The sequence below is a fragment of the Schistocerca serialis genome, chromosome 9 (assembly GCF_023864345.2).
Source record: "Schistocerca serialis cubense isolate TAMUIC-IGC-003099 chromosome 9, iqSchSeri2.2, whole genome shotgun sequence".
Classification (NCBI taxonomy): Eukaryota; Metazoa; Arthropoda; class Insecta; order Orthoptera; family Acrididae; genus Schistocerca; species Schistocerca serialis.
The window spans coordinates 95,127,660-95,144,492 of record NC_064646.1 but is presented as its reverse complement, the minus strand read 5'-3'; the positions used below and the strand labels follow the sequence as shown (position 1 = coordinate 95,144,492).

Here is a 16,833-nt window from a genome sequence, read left to right as displayed (position 1 = left end):
CTGCTCAGTTTCCTCCCAATAGAGTCAGAAACATCACAGTAAATTTAGAAGTGGAATGTATGCCACCAGATTTAAGAAATTAACGTGAAAGGAATTCAACAGAGACATTTCAAAGTAAAACTTGAATAATTATTTTGGAACATTCAAGGAAATTCATTTTTATTAATCTGCAACAGAATATTTCATACGTAAAGTAATAATCACAGATGAAAAATTTATTGCAACCTTTCATTTCTCGTGTCCATCTATGTATATGTTAAGTTCAATCTCAAAGGTTTCCCAATCAAATTAAACGCAAAAAAGCAAGGAAAGTTCAAAACCAGACGGTCAACTCCCGAATAATTAGAACAGACAGAATCGCATTGAAGATACCGCGGACACGAAAAACAGTTGCGTCCCTGAGTCTGGACAGTTAATGACGACCTCTGCTCCTCGTCGTTCTCTCTTTTTTCTCCCTTTGGCAAAGACGAGGACGAACTATCGGCGAGAAGTCTGCGGGTAGAGATAGGCAGACGTTCGTGGGCGGCCGCAGCCGATGACACGAGGTCATATGACGAGGCGATGGCTCACGCACTGATACCGCTGCAGGCCGCTACTGGAGCGCGCCGTAGGGCAATGCATATATATATATGAGGCGAGGGACTCGGAGAGTTGATGACGCACCTCCGTCCCACTCGGCGGGGGGGACGCTGTCTGCGATGAGGCCGCTGCCGGCGCTGCTTCTCGTCCTCGCCGCTCTCGTCTGCACAGCAGCAGGTGAGCACTCGCACTGGCTCCTCCAGCACTAACACCGTCGTTTCAGAAACTACTCGCACACTTCCGATTATATTCGTGTAGGCTAGCATACCAGTGGTACGTGTTGCGAAAGCTGAGTACATCTACATCTACATGATTACTCTGCAATTCACATTTAAGTGCTTGGCAGAGGGTTCATCGAACCACAATCATACTATCTCTCTACCATTCCACTCCCGAACAGCGCGCGGGAAAAACGAACACCTAAGCCTTTCTGTTCAAGTACTGATTTCTCTTATTTTATTTTGATGAGCATTCCTACCTATGTAGGTTGGGCTCAACAAAATATTTTCGTATTCGGAAGAGAATGTTGCTGACTGAAATTTCGTAAATAGATCTCGCCGCGACGAAAAACGTCTTTGCTTTAATGACTTCCATCCCAACTCGTGTATCATATCTGCCACACTCTCTCCCCTATTACGTGACAATACAAAACGAGCTGCCCTTTTTTGCACCCTTTCGATGTCCTCCGTCAGTCCCACCTGGTAAGGATCCCACACCGCGCAGCAGTATTCTAACAGAGGACGAACGAGTGTAGTGTAAGCTGTCTCTTTAGTGGACTTGTTGCATCTTCTAAGTGTCCTGCCAATGAAACGCAACCTTTGGCTCGCCTTCCCCACAATATTATCTATGTGGTCTTTCTAACTAAAGTTGTTCGTAATTTTAACACCCAGGCACTTAGTTGAATTGACAGCCTTCAGAATTGTACTATTTATCGAGTAATCGAATTCCAACGGATTTCTTTTGGAACTCATGTGGATCACCTCACACTTTTCGTTATTTAGCGTCAACTGTCACCTGCCACACCATGCAGCAATCTTTTCTAAATCGCTTTGTAACTGATACTAGTCTTCGGATGACCTTACTAGACGGTAAATTACAGCATCATCTCCGAACAACCCAAGAGGACTACTCAGATTGTCACCCAGGTCATTTTTATAGATCAGTAACAGCAGAGGTCCCAGGACGCTTCCCTGGGGAACACCTGATATCACTTCAGTTTTACTCGATGATTTGCCGTCTATTACTACGAACTGCGACCTTCCTGGCAGGAAATCACGAATCCAGTCGCAAGACTGAGACGATACCCCATAGGCCCGCAGCTTGATTAGAAGTCGCTTGTGAGGAACGGTGTCAAAAGTTTTCTGGAAATCTAGAAATACGGAATCAACTTGAGATCCCCTGTCGATAGCGGCCATTACTTCGTGCGAATAAAGAGCTAGCTGCGTTGCACGAGAACGATGTTTTCTGAAACCACTGATTACGTATCAATAGACCGTTCCCTTCGAGGTGATTCATAATGTTTAAATACAGTATATGCTTCAAAACCCTACTGCAAACCGACGTCAATGATATAGATCTGTAGTTCGATGGATTACTCCTACTACCCTTCTTAAACACTGGTATGACCTGCGCAATTTTCCAATCTGTAGGTACAGATCTATCGGTGAGGGAGCGGTTGTCTATGATTGCTAAGTAGGGAGCTATTGTATCAGCGTAATCTGAAAGGAGTACAATGTGAATGAGCCGCATCGTAACTGCGTTAGCACACTCTCTGTTAAACTGGTAGCGTCCAGTCGCTTTAGTAATGACTCCACATTTCCTGAGCATGTACTGAGTGAAGGTCACTACTACTGGGAGCCCTGAAAATTAACAAACATCTAGCTTACAGTCTAGATCTAATCTTAAATGACCTGACACAGCTTAACACTTCTCCTCTCCTAAACTTTACATAATCCCCTCTGTTTTTCATTACTTCCTAATCTGTCTGTTCCTACATATTGCCCAATTTTCCTGTATTCATTGTGTTCTTTAACCTTATTAAAATGGTCTGTGTAATCCATATATACTTTAGTAACATCTGATAAGTCTTTCTTTTAATTTTTACTTCTATTACTTTCCATGTTTAATACCTCTTGTAGTTGTCTCTCAAGTACTGTTTTTATTTCACTTGTATTATTTATTTAATGCAAAGTGTTAAAAAGGTACAGGTTTGAGTATAGTGTTAATGTTTTTCCTGTTTGCTCCTTTTATATTTGGATATTGTTTCAACTTTTTAGTTTTCTAAATGCAGTACCACCACACTCACAAAGATGGCATTTGCTGTATGTTCCCTCACACATCTCCATTTTCCTGTACTTATTCACTTCTGTTAATCTTACTGATATTGTTTAAAATGCTCATATATTCTGACGCTACACTGATAATTCTTTCTTCTTTCAATTGGTTTGTGTATCGCTCTCCATGTTTTGTACCATCTGAAGTACCCTTATCAAGTACTAATTTTATTTTAATGCTTTTGTTTATTAATATAAACTGTTATGTAGGCTTAATCATAGCTAACACTTGGTTCAAGAGCCATAAAAGAAGGTTGTATACATGGAAGAATCCTGGAGATACTGAAAGGTATCAGATGGATTATATAATGATAAGACAGAGATTTAGGAACCAGGTATTAAATTGTAAGACATTTCCAGGGGCAGATATGGATTCTGACCACAATCTATTGGTTATGAACTGTAGATTAAAACTAAAGAAACTGCAAAAAGGTGAGAATTTAAGGAGATGGGACCTGGATAAACTGACTAAACAGAGATTCAGGGAGAGCATAAGGGAACAATTGACAGCAATAGAGGAAAGAAGTACAGTAGAAGAAGAATGGGTAGCTTTGAGGGATGAGGTAGTGAAGGCAGCAGAGGATCAAGTAGGTAAAAAGACGAGGGCTAGTAGAACTCCTTGGGTAACAGAAGAAATATTGAATTTAATTGATGAAAGGAGAAAATATAAGAATGCAGTAAATGATGCAGGCAAAAAGGAATCCAAATGTCTCAAAAATGAGATTGACAGGAAGTGCAAAATAGCTAAGCAGGGATGGCTAGAGGACAAATGTAAGGATGTAGAGGTTTATCTCACTAGGGCTTAGATAGATACTGCCTACAGGAAATTTAAAGAGACCTTTGGAGAAAGGAGAACCACTTGTATGAATATCAAGAGCTCAGATGGAAACCCAGTTCTAAGCAAAGAAGGGAAAGCAGAAAGGTGGAAGGAGTATATAGAGGGTCTATACAAGGGCGACGTACTTGAGGACAATATTATGGAAATGGAAGAGGATGTAGATGAAGATGAAATGGGAGATACGATACTGCGTGAAGAGTTTGACAGAACACTGAAAGACCTGAGTCGAAACAAGGCCCCGGTAGTAGACAACATTCCATTGGAACTACTGACGGCCTTGGGAGAGCCTGTCCTGACAAAACTCTACCATCTGGTGAGCAAGATGTATGAGACAGGCGAAATAATTACCGAACTATTAGTTTAATAAGTCACAGCTGCAAAATACTAACGCGAATTCTTTACAGACAAATGGAAAAACTGCTAGAATCCGACCTCGGGGAAAATCAGTTTGGATTCCGTAGAAATATTGGAACACGTGAGGCAATACTGACCTTACGACTTATCTTAGAAGAAAGATTAAGGAAAGGCAAACCTACGTTTCTAGCATTTGTAGGCTTAGAGAAAGCTTTTGACAATGTCGACTGGAATACTCTCTTTCAAATTCTAAAGGTGGTAAGGGTAAAATACAGGGAGCGAAAGGCTATTTACAATTTGTACAGAAACCAGATGGCAGTTATAAGAGTCGAGGGGCATGAAAGGGAAGCAGTGGTTGGGAAGGGAGTGAGACAGGGTTGCAGCCTCTCCCCAATGTTAATCAATCTGTATATTGAGCTAGCAGTAAAGGAAACAAAAGAAAAATTCGAAGTAGGTATTAAAATCCATGGAGAAGAAATAAAACTTTGAGATTCGCCGATGACAATGTTAATTCTGTCAGAGACAGTGAAGGACTTGGAAGAGCAGTTGAACGGAATGGACAGTCTCTTGAAAGGAGGATATAAGATGAACATCAACAAAAGCAAAATAAGGATAATGGAATGTAGTCGAATTAAGTCGGGCGATGCTGAGGGAATTAGATTAGGAAATGAGACACTTAAAGTAGTAAAGGAGTTTTGCTATTTGGGGAGCAAAATAACTGATGATGGTCGAAGTAGAGAAGATATAATATGTAGACTGGCAATGGCAAGGAAAACGTTCCTTAAGAAGATAAATTTGTTAACATCGAGTATAGATTTAAGTGTCAGGAAGTCGTTTCTGAAAGTATTCGTATGATGTGTAGCCATGTATGGAAGTGAAACATGGACGACAAGTAGTTTGGACAAGAAGAGAATAGAAGCTTTCGGAATGTGGTGCTACAGAAGAATGCTGAAGATTAGATGGGTAGATCACATAACTAATGAGGAGGTATTGAATAGAATTGGGGTGAAGAGGAGCTTGTGGCACAATTTGACTAGAAGAAGGGACCGGTTGGTAGGACATGTTCTGAGGCATCAAGGGATCACAAATTTAGCATTGGAGGGCAGCGTGGAGGGCAAAAATCGTAGAGGGAGACCAAGAGATGAATACACTAAGCAGATTCAGAAGAATGTAGGTTGCAGTATGTACTAGGAGATGAAGAAACTTGCACAGGATAGGGTAGCATGGAGAGCTGCATCAAACCAGTCTCAGCACTGATGACCACAAAACAACAACAATGTAGGCTTACTGTTCCAGTTTTGTGCTGAAGTTTTCCTGTTTGCTCCATTTATGTTGTTTTACTGTTCAATTTTTTACTTTTTACATGCATTACCACCACACTGTCAAAGATATTATTTACTGTACGTTTCTGGTTCAATATAGATGTGTAACTTATTTTCTAATATCATTTACAAAATGAGATTTTCACTCTGCAGCGGCAGGTTAAAACTGTGTGCCGGACCGAGACTCGAACTCGGGACCTTTGCCTTCCGGGGGGCACGTGCTCTACAATCTGAGCTACGCAAGCACGACTCACGCCCCGTTCTCGAAGGTTTACTTCTGCCCGTATCTCGTCTCCTACCATCCAAACTTTACAGAAGGTTCGCAGGAGAGCTTCTGCAAAGTTTGGAAGGTAGGAGACGAGATACGGGCAGAAGTAAACCTTCGAGAACGGGGCGTGAGTCGTGCTTGGGTAGCTCAGATTGTAGAGCACTTGCCCGCGAAAGGCAAAAGTCCCGACTTCGAGTCTCGGGCCGGTACACAGTTTTAATCCGCCAGGAAGTATCATTTACAAACATTGTAACTTCTTTGGGGACAATAGTAAATGCCTCAAGATGGCCTTGAAAGCCGAAGACTAGCGCTTTTCGTTTACCGTTTGAATAACATTTGCTCTAGTCTTCATCGATCTCGTCGTTGTTACGGTCTTCAGTCCAAAAACTGGCTTGACGGACGTCGGAACGCCCTATCTCGCCAATGTTAAATTAGCTAAATTTATGTACTTTTTTTTTTCTCTGAAATTGTTATATCTAGAATTTGAAATTTTGACAACTGTTCTCAACATGTATTATATCTCACTTAACTACAATCGATGCTCCTTTTGATATAATACTTTTCAATTTTTTACCCTTTAGGCATTGTTAGTTTGGGTGAATTTCATATAAATCTCCCTTATTCAGAGAAAAAGCCGGTCGTTGTCATGATTCTAGTCCAGTGGCATCTTTTAGCTATTTTATAGCACTTCCGAAAATTTGAATGTCGTTGGTTTTGTAATTTGTGAGATAAAGGTACATATTTCAAAAGTTTGAAAATGAGGTTAACATTATGTGTTGTGAAGATTCACAAACAACTTTCATTTCAATATCAGAATTGTCCAGGGCAGTTATCGGCGTCATATTACGGTTCTTCTTCTTCTTCGTCCAGAAGCTCTCTTCTCCTATCTGCCCTTGATTTCTTTATATTATATTCAGCTCCATACTGATCCGTCCGCTGCTCGTTGTCTCGCGGTCGCGTTCTCGCTTCCCCAGCACGGGATCGATTCCTGGCGGGGTCAGGAATGACTGGGTGTTTGTGTTGTCCTCATTATTTCATCATCATTCATGAAAGTGGCGAGTTTGGAGTGAGCAAAGGTTGGGAATTTGTACGGGCGCTGGTAACCGCGCAGTTGAGCGCCCCACAAACCAAACATCATCATCCATACTGATCCCTGCTTACTCGCACTTTGGCCAGAAGTTGAGGACCTTCGTTGGTGTTAACATCATGTACAATGTCAAGCCTTTCCACGACCTTTAATCCACCTAGACGAAATAACAGCATCAGTGAACCCCCCCCCCCCCCCCCCCCGCCCCGTTTTAAATTCTTAGGCACACGAGTTCACAAATTATGAGGTTTTTGCACAACTTCTAGGATGATGAGGCTGTCCCAAGCCTCTACACATTAGCTGGATTGCTTCCATAGCAGCCACTGGGATAGAATTTTTATGGTGACAAGGAACTCGCTGTGGGCTGTTGTTAAGAAGTCGTGTCTATAGTGCGAGAGCGGTAAGATATCTCAGCAGAATCACTTACACAGAAGGTGTCCGTAAATCAGTTCCCACAGAACTTACGCTTTTTAAATAAATATACACTTCAAGGCGTCGTAGAAAGTAAGTCGCTCAGGCAATGAAAGTAGTAAGAAGACACGTAACAAACTCCGAACGAGGTGCAAAAAGAAGCTCTAGACTTAAAACATTAATTCACAGATCGAAAACTGTACAGCAAACACAGCTAGTTTCTATGACAATGGCACCAAACGAAATGTCAAAGTTTCTACAACAGAAGAGTGAAATGCATTTGTATCTCCCGAAGTAAGAGTACTTTCAGGTGTGCCGCAGGGGAGTGTCGTAGGACCGTTGCTATTCACAATATACATAAATGACCTTGTGGATAACATCGGAAGTTCACTGAGGCTTTTTGCGGATGATGCTGTAGTATATCGAGAGGTTGTAACAATGGAAAATTGTAGGAGGATCTGCAACGAATTGAAGCATGGTGCAGAGAGTGGCAATTGAATCTCAATGTAGACAAGTGTAATGTGCTTCGAATACATAGAAAGAAAGATCCTTTACCATTTAGCTACAATATAGCAGGTCAGCAACTGGAAACAGTTAATTCCATAAATTATCTGGGAGCAGGCATTAGGAGTGATTTAAAATGGAATGATCATATAAAGTTGATCGTTGGTAAAGCAGATGCCAGACTGAGATTCATTGGAAGAATCCTAAGGAAATGCAATCCGAAAACAAAGGAAGTAGATTACAGTACACTTGTTCGCCCACTGCTTGAATATCGCTCACCAGTGTGGGATCCGTACCAGATACGGTTGATAGAAGAGATAGAGAAGATCCAACGGAGAGCAGCGCGCTTCGTTACAGGATCATTTAGAAATCGCGAAAACGTTACGGAGATGATAGATAAACTCCAGTGGAATACTCTGCAGGAGAGACGCTCACTAGCTCGGTACGGGCTTTTGTTGAAGTTTCGAGAACATACATTCACCGAGGAGCCAAGTAGTATATTGCTCCCTCCTACGTATATCTCACGAAGAGACCATGAGGATAAAATCAGAGAGATTAGAGCCCACACAGAAGCATACCGACAATCTTTCATTCCATGAACAATACGAACAATAGAAGGGAGAACCGATAGAGGTACTCAAGGTACCCTCCGCCACACCCCGTCAGGTGGCTTGCGCAGTATGGTTGTATATGTAGATGCATACCTTTTATACCTAATGTTTTCGGAAATGTGAATGTTTGAGTGCGTACACATCACAAGTTGGGTAATTTTCCTGGGCGCACATACCATTTTGGAAAAGGAAATAAAAATATTTCTAATTACAGTTTATTAAGAAAGTCTGCACCATTTTAAGCAGAAAATTCCAAATTATTTTATAGACTTAAAAACTGAAAATGTAACTTTTTGCCGCTTTTCGGTATTCCAGCCCCCCTTGAAGCAGCGCTCCACGTTGGACTGTCCTCTGCAAGCCGCCTCATGTCCCAATAACTTCTGCAACCTACATCCATTTGGACACGCTTACTGTATTTATTCCTTCGTTTTCTTCTACGATTTTTATCTCCTAAATTCTTTAATGCCTCAGGATGTGCACTATCAACTTTTCCATTTCTTTTAATCAACTTGTATCATCTCTTTTCTCCAATCCGACTGAGCACTTTCTCATTAGTTACTCTATCTACCCATATAATCTTCAGCATTCTTCTGCAGGACCGCATTTCAAAACCTCTTATTCTCCTCTTTTCTTAACTGCTTACGGTCCACATTTCACTTCCGTAAATTTATATTAGATGGTCATAAATTCCTCTTTAGCGGAAATACCTGTGTTGCAATTACTACTCTGCGATTTATAGACTGTCTGTCTGGTCTGTCATCATTTACTACGTCGCCGAAATAGCAAATACCATTTACTAATTTTAGAATCTCATTTCCTAGTCTAATTCCCTTAACGTAGCCCGATTTAACTCGACTACATTCCATTACATTGTATTAATTTGTTGATGTTCGTCTCATAACCTCTTTTCAAGACACCATCCATTCCGATCTACTGCTCTTCCAGGTTCGTGCTGTCTCTTACACAGTTCTGCTGGCATCGTCAAAACTCGAAGTTTTTATTTCTTCTCTCTGTATTTCATTTCTCCTCCAAAACTTCTAACTGATTGCGTTTGCTACTTCCATAATGTGTAGATTGAATAACATCCTGTCTCGCTCTGTTCTCAATCACTGGTTCTCTGTCATGTCCTTCGATTCATATGACTAGTCTGGTTTCTGAAAGTTGCAGATAATCCTTATCTACCCCTATCTTACTCCTGCTGCTTCCATACTTTCAAAGAGTGTATCCCAGTCAAAATTGGCAAAAGCCTTTTCCAAAGCTGCAAATTCTATAAAAGTTGGTTTTCCTATCTTTAACTTATCTTCTTTGGTAATTCGTAGAGTCACTATTTCCTCGTGTATTCCCATTTATACCATTTTTTCTCCATTATTCTGTAAATACCTCTTGTCAGTGTTTTGCAGCCATGGCATATTCTGATATTGTGATATTTTGGTAATGTTCACACCTGTCAGCACTGCCTTCTGTCGAGATGGAATTATTAGATTCTTCTTGTCGCCTGATCAACAATTTTACTGCTGGAGTCCTATCAGCAATGTTACTGCCTTGTAAGAGGGAGTCAGTGTTCAATTCATGGAAATACGAATATTTACCGGTCGCTTAGTAGTAATATAAGAACTTTTGTTAAACTTTTAGAAAATGCTCTGACAGCATCCAAGTACGTATTTTGTTGCATTTACAGTTTCGATATACAAGATCATCATAAGGCAACAAAGCATCACTTCGTCATACTTTTTTATAATCCAGTATGAAACGAATAATGACAAATTTACCTAAAACTCAAAATATTTTACGCTCAGAGCTGCTTCAAATTTATTATCTTGATGTGTCAGATACGTAAAAACTTAACAGGTTGAACGTATGTCGTGGATATGACCAAGCAGCTAAATTTGAAAAGTCAACACGTACTCAAACACTTCTCTATTATCATCAAATGCCAGGGGCTGTTGAAGGGCAAGATGTACAGTGTATGTCACCTCTGTCGTTATTTGGAATGTCCCGCATGCAAAACTGTCAGTACCAGAATTCGCAGGATTACATTTTAACATACAAATTCCCATCCCAAATAAAAATAAAAATAGAACAATACTTGTTACACAGTTAAGACCGATAATCATCAAAATCGTGATGGATTATATATTTAGGTGCTAAGGAGATTTTAATGGTTTGACAGTGATCCTGTAGCTCGAAACTGACATCCTAACAAAAAAAATTCGACACTAGTTTCACAAGATACATTCCAAAAATGAATAAAATCATTTGCAAACTCATGACTTTTAAAAAGATTTTATTTGCAAAACCCGACTAAAATGAACACATTATCTAGATATGTCTAGCTGTTTCTGTCCTTATGGTTTTGTTTCGACCGTGGTAGCTCCATTCGGCATGGATTTTTTTTAGTTTATTTTGTTATCATTGATCCATTTAATCGATACTGCGAATGGGAAGTGTACTCAATAGTTCAGTCTCAGAAATATAACTCATGCCACAATTCAACAATTTAGACCAATGATTCTTAAGCTTTCTTAATGGTGGACCACATTTAACCATAAAAACGAAATGCCTAGCCCATCAAAATGTAAACGTTTCTAAATTTTCGGCACAACATACAGTTTACAGATGCAATTCACTGTTTAACTGTTCATGATAGCGTTACGTATTATGGATTGATATGTGTACTTGAGGAAGGCATGTTAGCAATTAGTAGGACAGAAAATAAAGCAGATGGCTCTGGAAGTGTAATACGTGACTAGAAGCGTAATGAAAATGATATGGTGGTAAATGGGACGTATAGGTAGGCGAATCGATAGTGGATGGAGCATGGAAGCTCTGTTGGATTCCAAGAGAGGCAGACAAAAGAACCAGCTGAAAGAGAGCAGATAAAACACGCAGCAGTCTTATGAATGCGTACAGGTGATGAAGTTTTGCATGAGTACAGCATTAGATGTCGGGTGGCTGCTGCTGCTGATGGTGAGAATGACGATGATGATATGATGATGATGATGATGATGATGAAGTAAGCCGCAAATAATACAATATCTTCTTCGTCTCAGCGATCACAGGCCCTGTAGACCACGCGCTGCATCAACAATCTGCTTCCATCGCCTTCTATCTCTCGCAGCCTCTCTCCACCCTGTGCAAATTCCTAACGCTGCGATGTCCTCCTCTATGTCATCTTTCCAACTTGTACGGAGTCGGCCCAATGGTCTTGTTGCCTGAAGAGTTCCTTCAAATGCTTTCTTGATTCAAAAAAATGGTTCAAATGGCTCTGAGCACTATGCGACTTAACTTCTGAGGTCAACAGTAGCCTAGTACTCAGAACTAATTAAACCTAACTAACCTAAGGACATCTCACGCATCCATGCCCGAGGCAGGACTCGAACCTGCGACCGTAGCGGTCGCTCGGTTCCAGACTGTAGCGCCTAGAACCGCACGGGCACTTCGGCCGGCGTCGCTTTCTTGGTGACTGTGTTGTTTTCCATTCTAGCCACATGTCCAGCCCATTGCAGTCTCCTACTTTTTAATTTCTGAATGATAGTGGGTTACTCCATTAACTGATAAATTTCGTTACTCTTTCGAATTCTCCATACACCATTCTCCAACACAGGTCCTCGTATTTTTCTCATTACTTTTCTTTCGAAAACATTCAGTTTTTCTCTTTCATTCTTTGTACCTGTCCACCCTTCTGAAACGTACAGTACTATGGGGCAGATAATAGTGTTGTATATCTTCATCTTTGTGGTGACTGACGAAGCATTACTTTTTAGTGGATTGCCTAGTGAGAACAGACGTCTTGAACCTGAGGCTATTCTTTCATTTATATCCATTGTTATGATATTTTTACTGTTGGAACGTGATCCAAGGTATTTAAACTGGAGAACTTTTCTGAATTTAGAATGCTGGTCAATTTCAAAGGAAGTATTTGGGTTTATGACTCGACCTATTTCCATATATTCGGTTTTCTCTTGGTTAATCAAAAGTCCCATTTTGCTGGCATTGTGCCTGAGAGATCTGTACATGTCTTTCAGTTCTTCTTCAGTTTAACTCAGCAACACCATATCATCTGCATAAACCAGGAGTTTTACTTCACTGTGTTCGAATCGGAGACCATTGTATAAATGTAAATCACTCTCCCGAACCATTTCTCTAATGCAAGGTTAAAGAGGACACATGAAAGAGCGTCTCCCTGTCCTAAGCCTGTTTTAATTGGAAATGTGGGGGATATGGATCATCTGAACTTCACAATACAATATCTAGTAAGATTAATACAGATTTCGATGGCGAAATAAATTGTGTGAAGGTAAAAGAGGAGTGGAAATGCAAACGTTCTAAGTGGAAAATCTCACATTCATTAGGGGAACCAAAAAGAATGAATCGCCTATTTGAATCTAAGTAATTGAGAAGGTATTCAGATATTATGCTGCTTACCTCTTTACTGAAAGAAATGAGAGGCATTAGAAAATATGTAATTTATTAAGAATTTTGAAAGCGCCGTAATAGCGAAATGACGAGGTCTAAATCTCATACCGGAGAACTGATTCGTTCTAAGTGACAATCAGAACGTTTTAGTTTCACGTACCATTAATACTGAGGCACTACGTTTTATTTGTGGTATAACAAGAACAGAAATACAGCAGTTATGTTTTAACCAGTAGAACTGTAGTGGACAAAAAACATTTTCCCCATCTTTTAAATTTCTACACGAGGACAAAAAATTAAATTCAAGAAAAAACTTTCAGCACTGACTTCTGATTCTTACACAAATCCATTCCTGGGATCAGATGTTGCAAAGTTTCCTGTAAAATTCCCTGAGATACTGCGGAAGAAATGGCAATATCATTAACTGGACTTTCTATTCTGCAGCTGAGGAACATGACTGCTCTTTCAGACGAAGTACGCCATGGCCTTCGAGTATATCAGCCTGTTTTGAAGACGTTGGTGTTTATGCTTTCTTTTGTTTCAGAGTAAACATTTTTAATTGCTGTTTGAGATGGATGAGTATGAGACACTTGGATCATACTGCGCTTAGAGATATTAGGCCCTACCATCGATAACAATGTTCCAGCAACATCTTTAAAACCAAAGAAGCCGTTTGTATGCATTTGGATTATGTGGAATGGCTTCATAGTTTCAGCTCACTCAACAGTCTTGTAAATCTTTCGAAACAAAGTCCTTACTTACCTTTCTTCTACCATGCGCCATCTAGAAACGAATGTTTTAAACATTTTCTCCGGTAATTGGCACTCTGAATAAGTCTAAGGACACGCAACAGAGTAAGGAGAACATAACAGCACTGAAAACACACTGTGTTATAAAACGACACTTACGTTTGACATTTCCGCTCTTTATAGACTCTTGCCTCATGAGCCATAGTGGTGAAACATTTGAGCCATAACTTGGGACAGATTGTTGTCTAAATTTCCTGGTTATGTTAAAGTATTAAGTGGGGACTGGGTGTTGTGTTGTCCTTATCATCATCATTTCATCCCCATCAACACGCAAGTCGCCGAAGTGGCGTCAACTCGAAAGACTTGCACCAGGCGAGCGGTCTACCCGACGGGGGCCCTAGCCACACGGCATTTATTTAGGTTGACGTTTTACTTTTCAGATATAGACTAGAAAGGAAGGAAGGAGGATTAGGGTTTTCGACCGTCCACATCGAGGTCATTAAATATGGAGCACAAGCTCGGACTGTTTTAAGGATGGGAAAGGACATCGGCCGTGCCATTTCAAAGGAAACATCCCGGTATTTTCCTGGAGCGATTTAGGGAAATCACAGAAAAGCCAAATCAGGATTGCCGGTAACGAGTTTGAACCGTCGTCTTACTGAACGTGAGTCCAGTGTTTTAACCACCTCGCTCGGTGTAGACGAAGAGATTCAAGTGATTAGGAAGAGCTGCAGGGACAGGGAACAGTATGAAATTGTTATAAATGTCTTATCCGGAAATTTCCTACCACTACTATTTAGAGAGTAGGCCCTTGAAGGTAACATCGTAAGTCTCCTGCTCACAAACGGGCCTGAACGTTTTAATTCAGTGAACGATGAAAAGGGAATCAGTGATAGTTAGGCTTTTATAGCATCATTTCATACGGCTGCAAATAGAAATGCCAAGAACTGAAGGAAGATATTTCCGCTTAGGAAGTGCGACAAGAAACAGGACCGCGCGAAGTAGCCGCGTGGTCTGGGTCGGCTTGCTACGGTTCGCGCGGCTCCCACCGTCAGAGGTTCGAGTCCTCCCTTGGGCATGGTTGTGTGTATGTGTGTTGCCCTTTGCGTAAGTTAGATTAAGTACTGTGTAAGCCTAGGGACCAGTTTGGTCCCATAGGAACTTACCACAAAAGTTCTAAGAAACAGGTGGTTTCAGATTACCTGAGCGGTCAGAATGAAACATTCATCTCTGAGAATAGCGATCAAAGACTGAAACGCCATATTTTTATTCATCTCTGAGACTGAAAATGTTGACTATAAATGTGCAAAGTTCAAGAGTATTGTACAACGCTTCTTAGTTATGTTCCGACTGAAGTTGCGAGGGATGGGAAGACCGCAGTGGCCGAGCAGTTCTAGGCGCTTCAGTCCGGAACCGCGCGACTACTACGGTAGCAGGTTCGAATCCTGCCTCGGGCATGGATGTGTGTGATGCCCTTAGGTTAGTTAGGTTTAAGTAGTTCTAAGTTCTAGGGGACTGATGACCTCAGATGTTAAGCCCCATAGTACTCAGAGCCATTACAACCTCCTTTTTTAATTTTTTATTTTTTATTTTTGGAGACCCGCACCTGTTCGGCAGCAGTGTTAGAAAAAGAAGAGAGCTTCACTAGTGATTAAAATGTAGGCAAAGCCTCTTAGACAAACAAAACTAATGAAGCGAAAATTAGCTTCAGGAGAGCCAAATGAGAATCGTTCAACGAATTCGAAAGAAAAATTCAGTCTATCGATCCAACAAAAAATCCTAATAAGTTTTGATATTGTCTTAAATCAGTAAACGGATCAAAGTCCATATGATTCGCGAGCTTACTCGTATCGAAACCAAGGATGACAGGGTGAAGGCCGAAATGCTAAATTCCTTTTTCCAAAATTGTCATACTGAGTAATAACGCACTGCGATTCCTCTTTTAAATAGTCGCACCAACGTCAGAATGACAGATACAGAAATAAGGGACCTTCGAGACATTAACGAAAATCTCTGAACAGAGAAAAGACTACTGGACTGATGGGGTGCCAGGTCGGCTCCATATTAATTATCCGAAAGAACTAGTTCCTCTTCTAGGAGCTATGTAACTTACGTCGCTGGAGGCCGGAGTGATCGGAAAAATGCACAAGTCATTCCCATTTTCGATAAGTGTCGTCGAAGAAACTTGCAAAACCATAGGCCTATATCGCTGACGTTTTAGATCTTGGGAACCCACTTTATTTCGCATACTACAAGGTTACTGGAGCTCAAAATCTCCTTTGCAGGGATCACCACAGGTTCCGAAAACACCGATCTTGTGGAACACGCGTCGTTCTCTTCGTCCACGAGACGCAGGCCACTGCCATGTTCCTCGACTTCCAGAAGGCGTTCCATGCTGTTCCGCACTGAAACTGCCTGAAATATTACAACTGTGTACCGGATCGGGACTCGAACCCAGCGACTTGGACTACAGGAGCAAGTGCTCTGCCCATTGAGCTAACCGAACATGCCTCAGGACACGTCCTCGCAGGTTTACTCTCCTAGTAATTCATCTCCTGCCTTCCAGACTTCACCGAAGTTCTGCGAAACTTGTGGGACTAGCATTCCTGAAGGAAAGGACGTTCCTGAGACATGGCTTAGCCACAGCCTGAGCGACTGTTTCCAGAATGAATTTTCACACTGCAGTGGAGTGCGTGCTGCTGTAAATCTTTTGGCTAAATTAGAACTGCGCGCTAGAACAGGACTCGAAATCGGGAGATTTGACTTTCGCGGGCAAATGCTCTACCAGCTGAGCAATCAGTGACCTGTTGAAACGTCCCCTTAGAAAACTTATGAATTACTGTGCTGGTAAACTTCTACGTTATATGATACAAAGACAGCTGAGTAAAACTGAACGTACTCAGACATTTCTCTCTTTACTTATTCTGATCATCACTAAACTGACACACAATATTTTTCGCGCAGCGCAGTCTAACTTTCAATAATACCTCCAAAAATGGCCCTGACTATCAATAACCTATACCTTTCATGAATAACTTACCTCACAGAAATCTTCGTTACTCGAACTACTACAATACAGCGAACGCCAATACTGCCAGCTAAATAAAAGATTCTAACTACTGAAGGCACTAACTGCTGATAGGCGTAGTTAGCAAATGACAGATTTTGATAGAGATCAAATATGTAGTTACCTTAATAGCGTTCAAAAGTCATTACATATATAATATTGTGACATCCAATTAAACAAATTTCCTTTTTCTGACGGACACACGTCTAGATCGTCCGCTCAAAACTCTGGCTTCTCTGTCTCCATATCCACCACTGCTGGCGGCCCACCTCCAACTGCGCAATGGTACGCGCT

The 16,833-nt window shown here is 41.1% G+C and overlaps 1 long non-coding RNA gene across 1 annotated transcript in view; it reads left to right on the top strand.

The window, feature by feature from the left end:
• Window positions 1-617: 617 nt before the first annotated feature.
• LOC126418835 (uncharacterized) overlaps window positions 618-16,833 on the top strand; it is a 41,480-nt gene continuing 25,264 nt past the window's right edge. The window contains exon 1 of the long non-coding RNA XR_007575899.1: window positions 618-756. This is a non-coding gene — a long non-coding RNA (uncharacterized LOC126418835). The remainder of the gene's footprint in view (window positions 757-16,833) is intronic.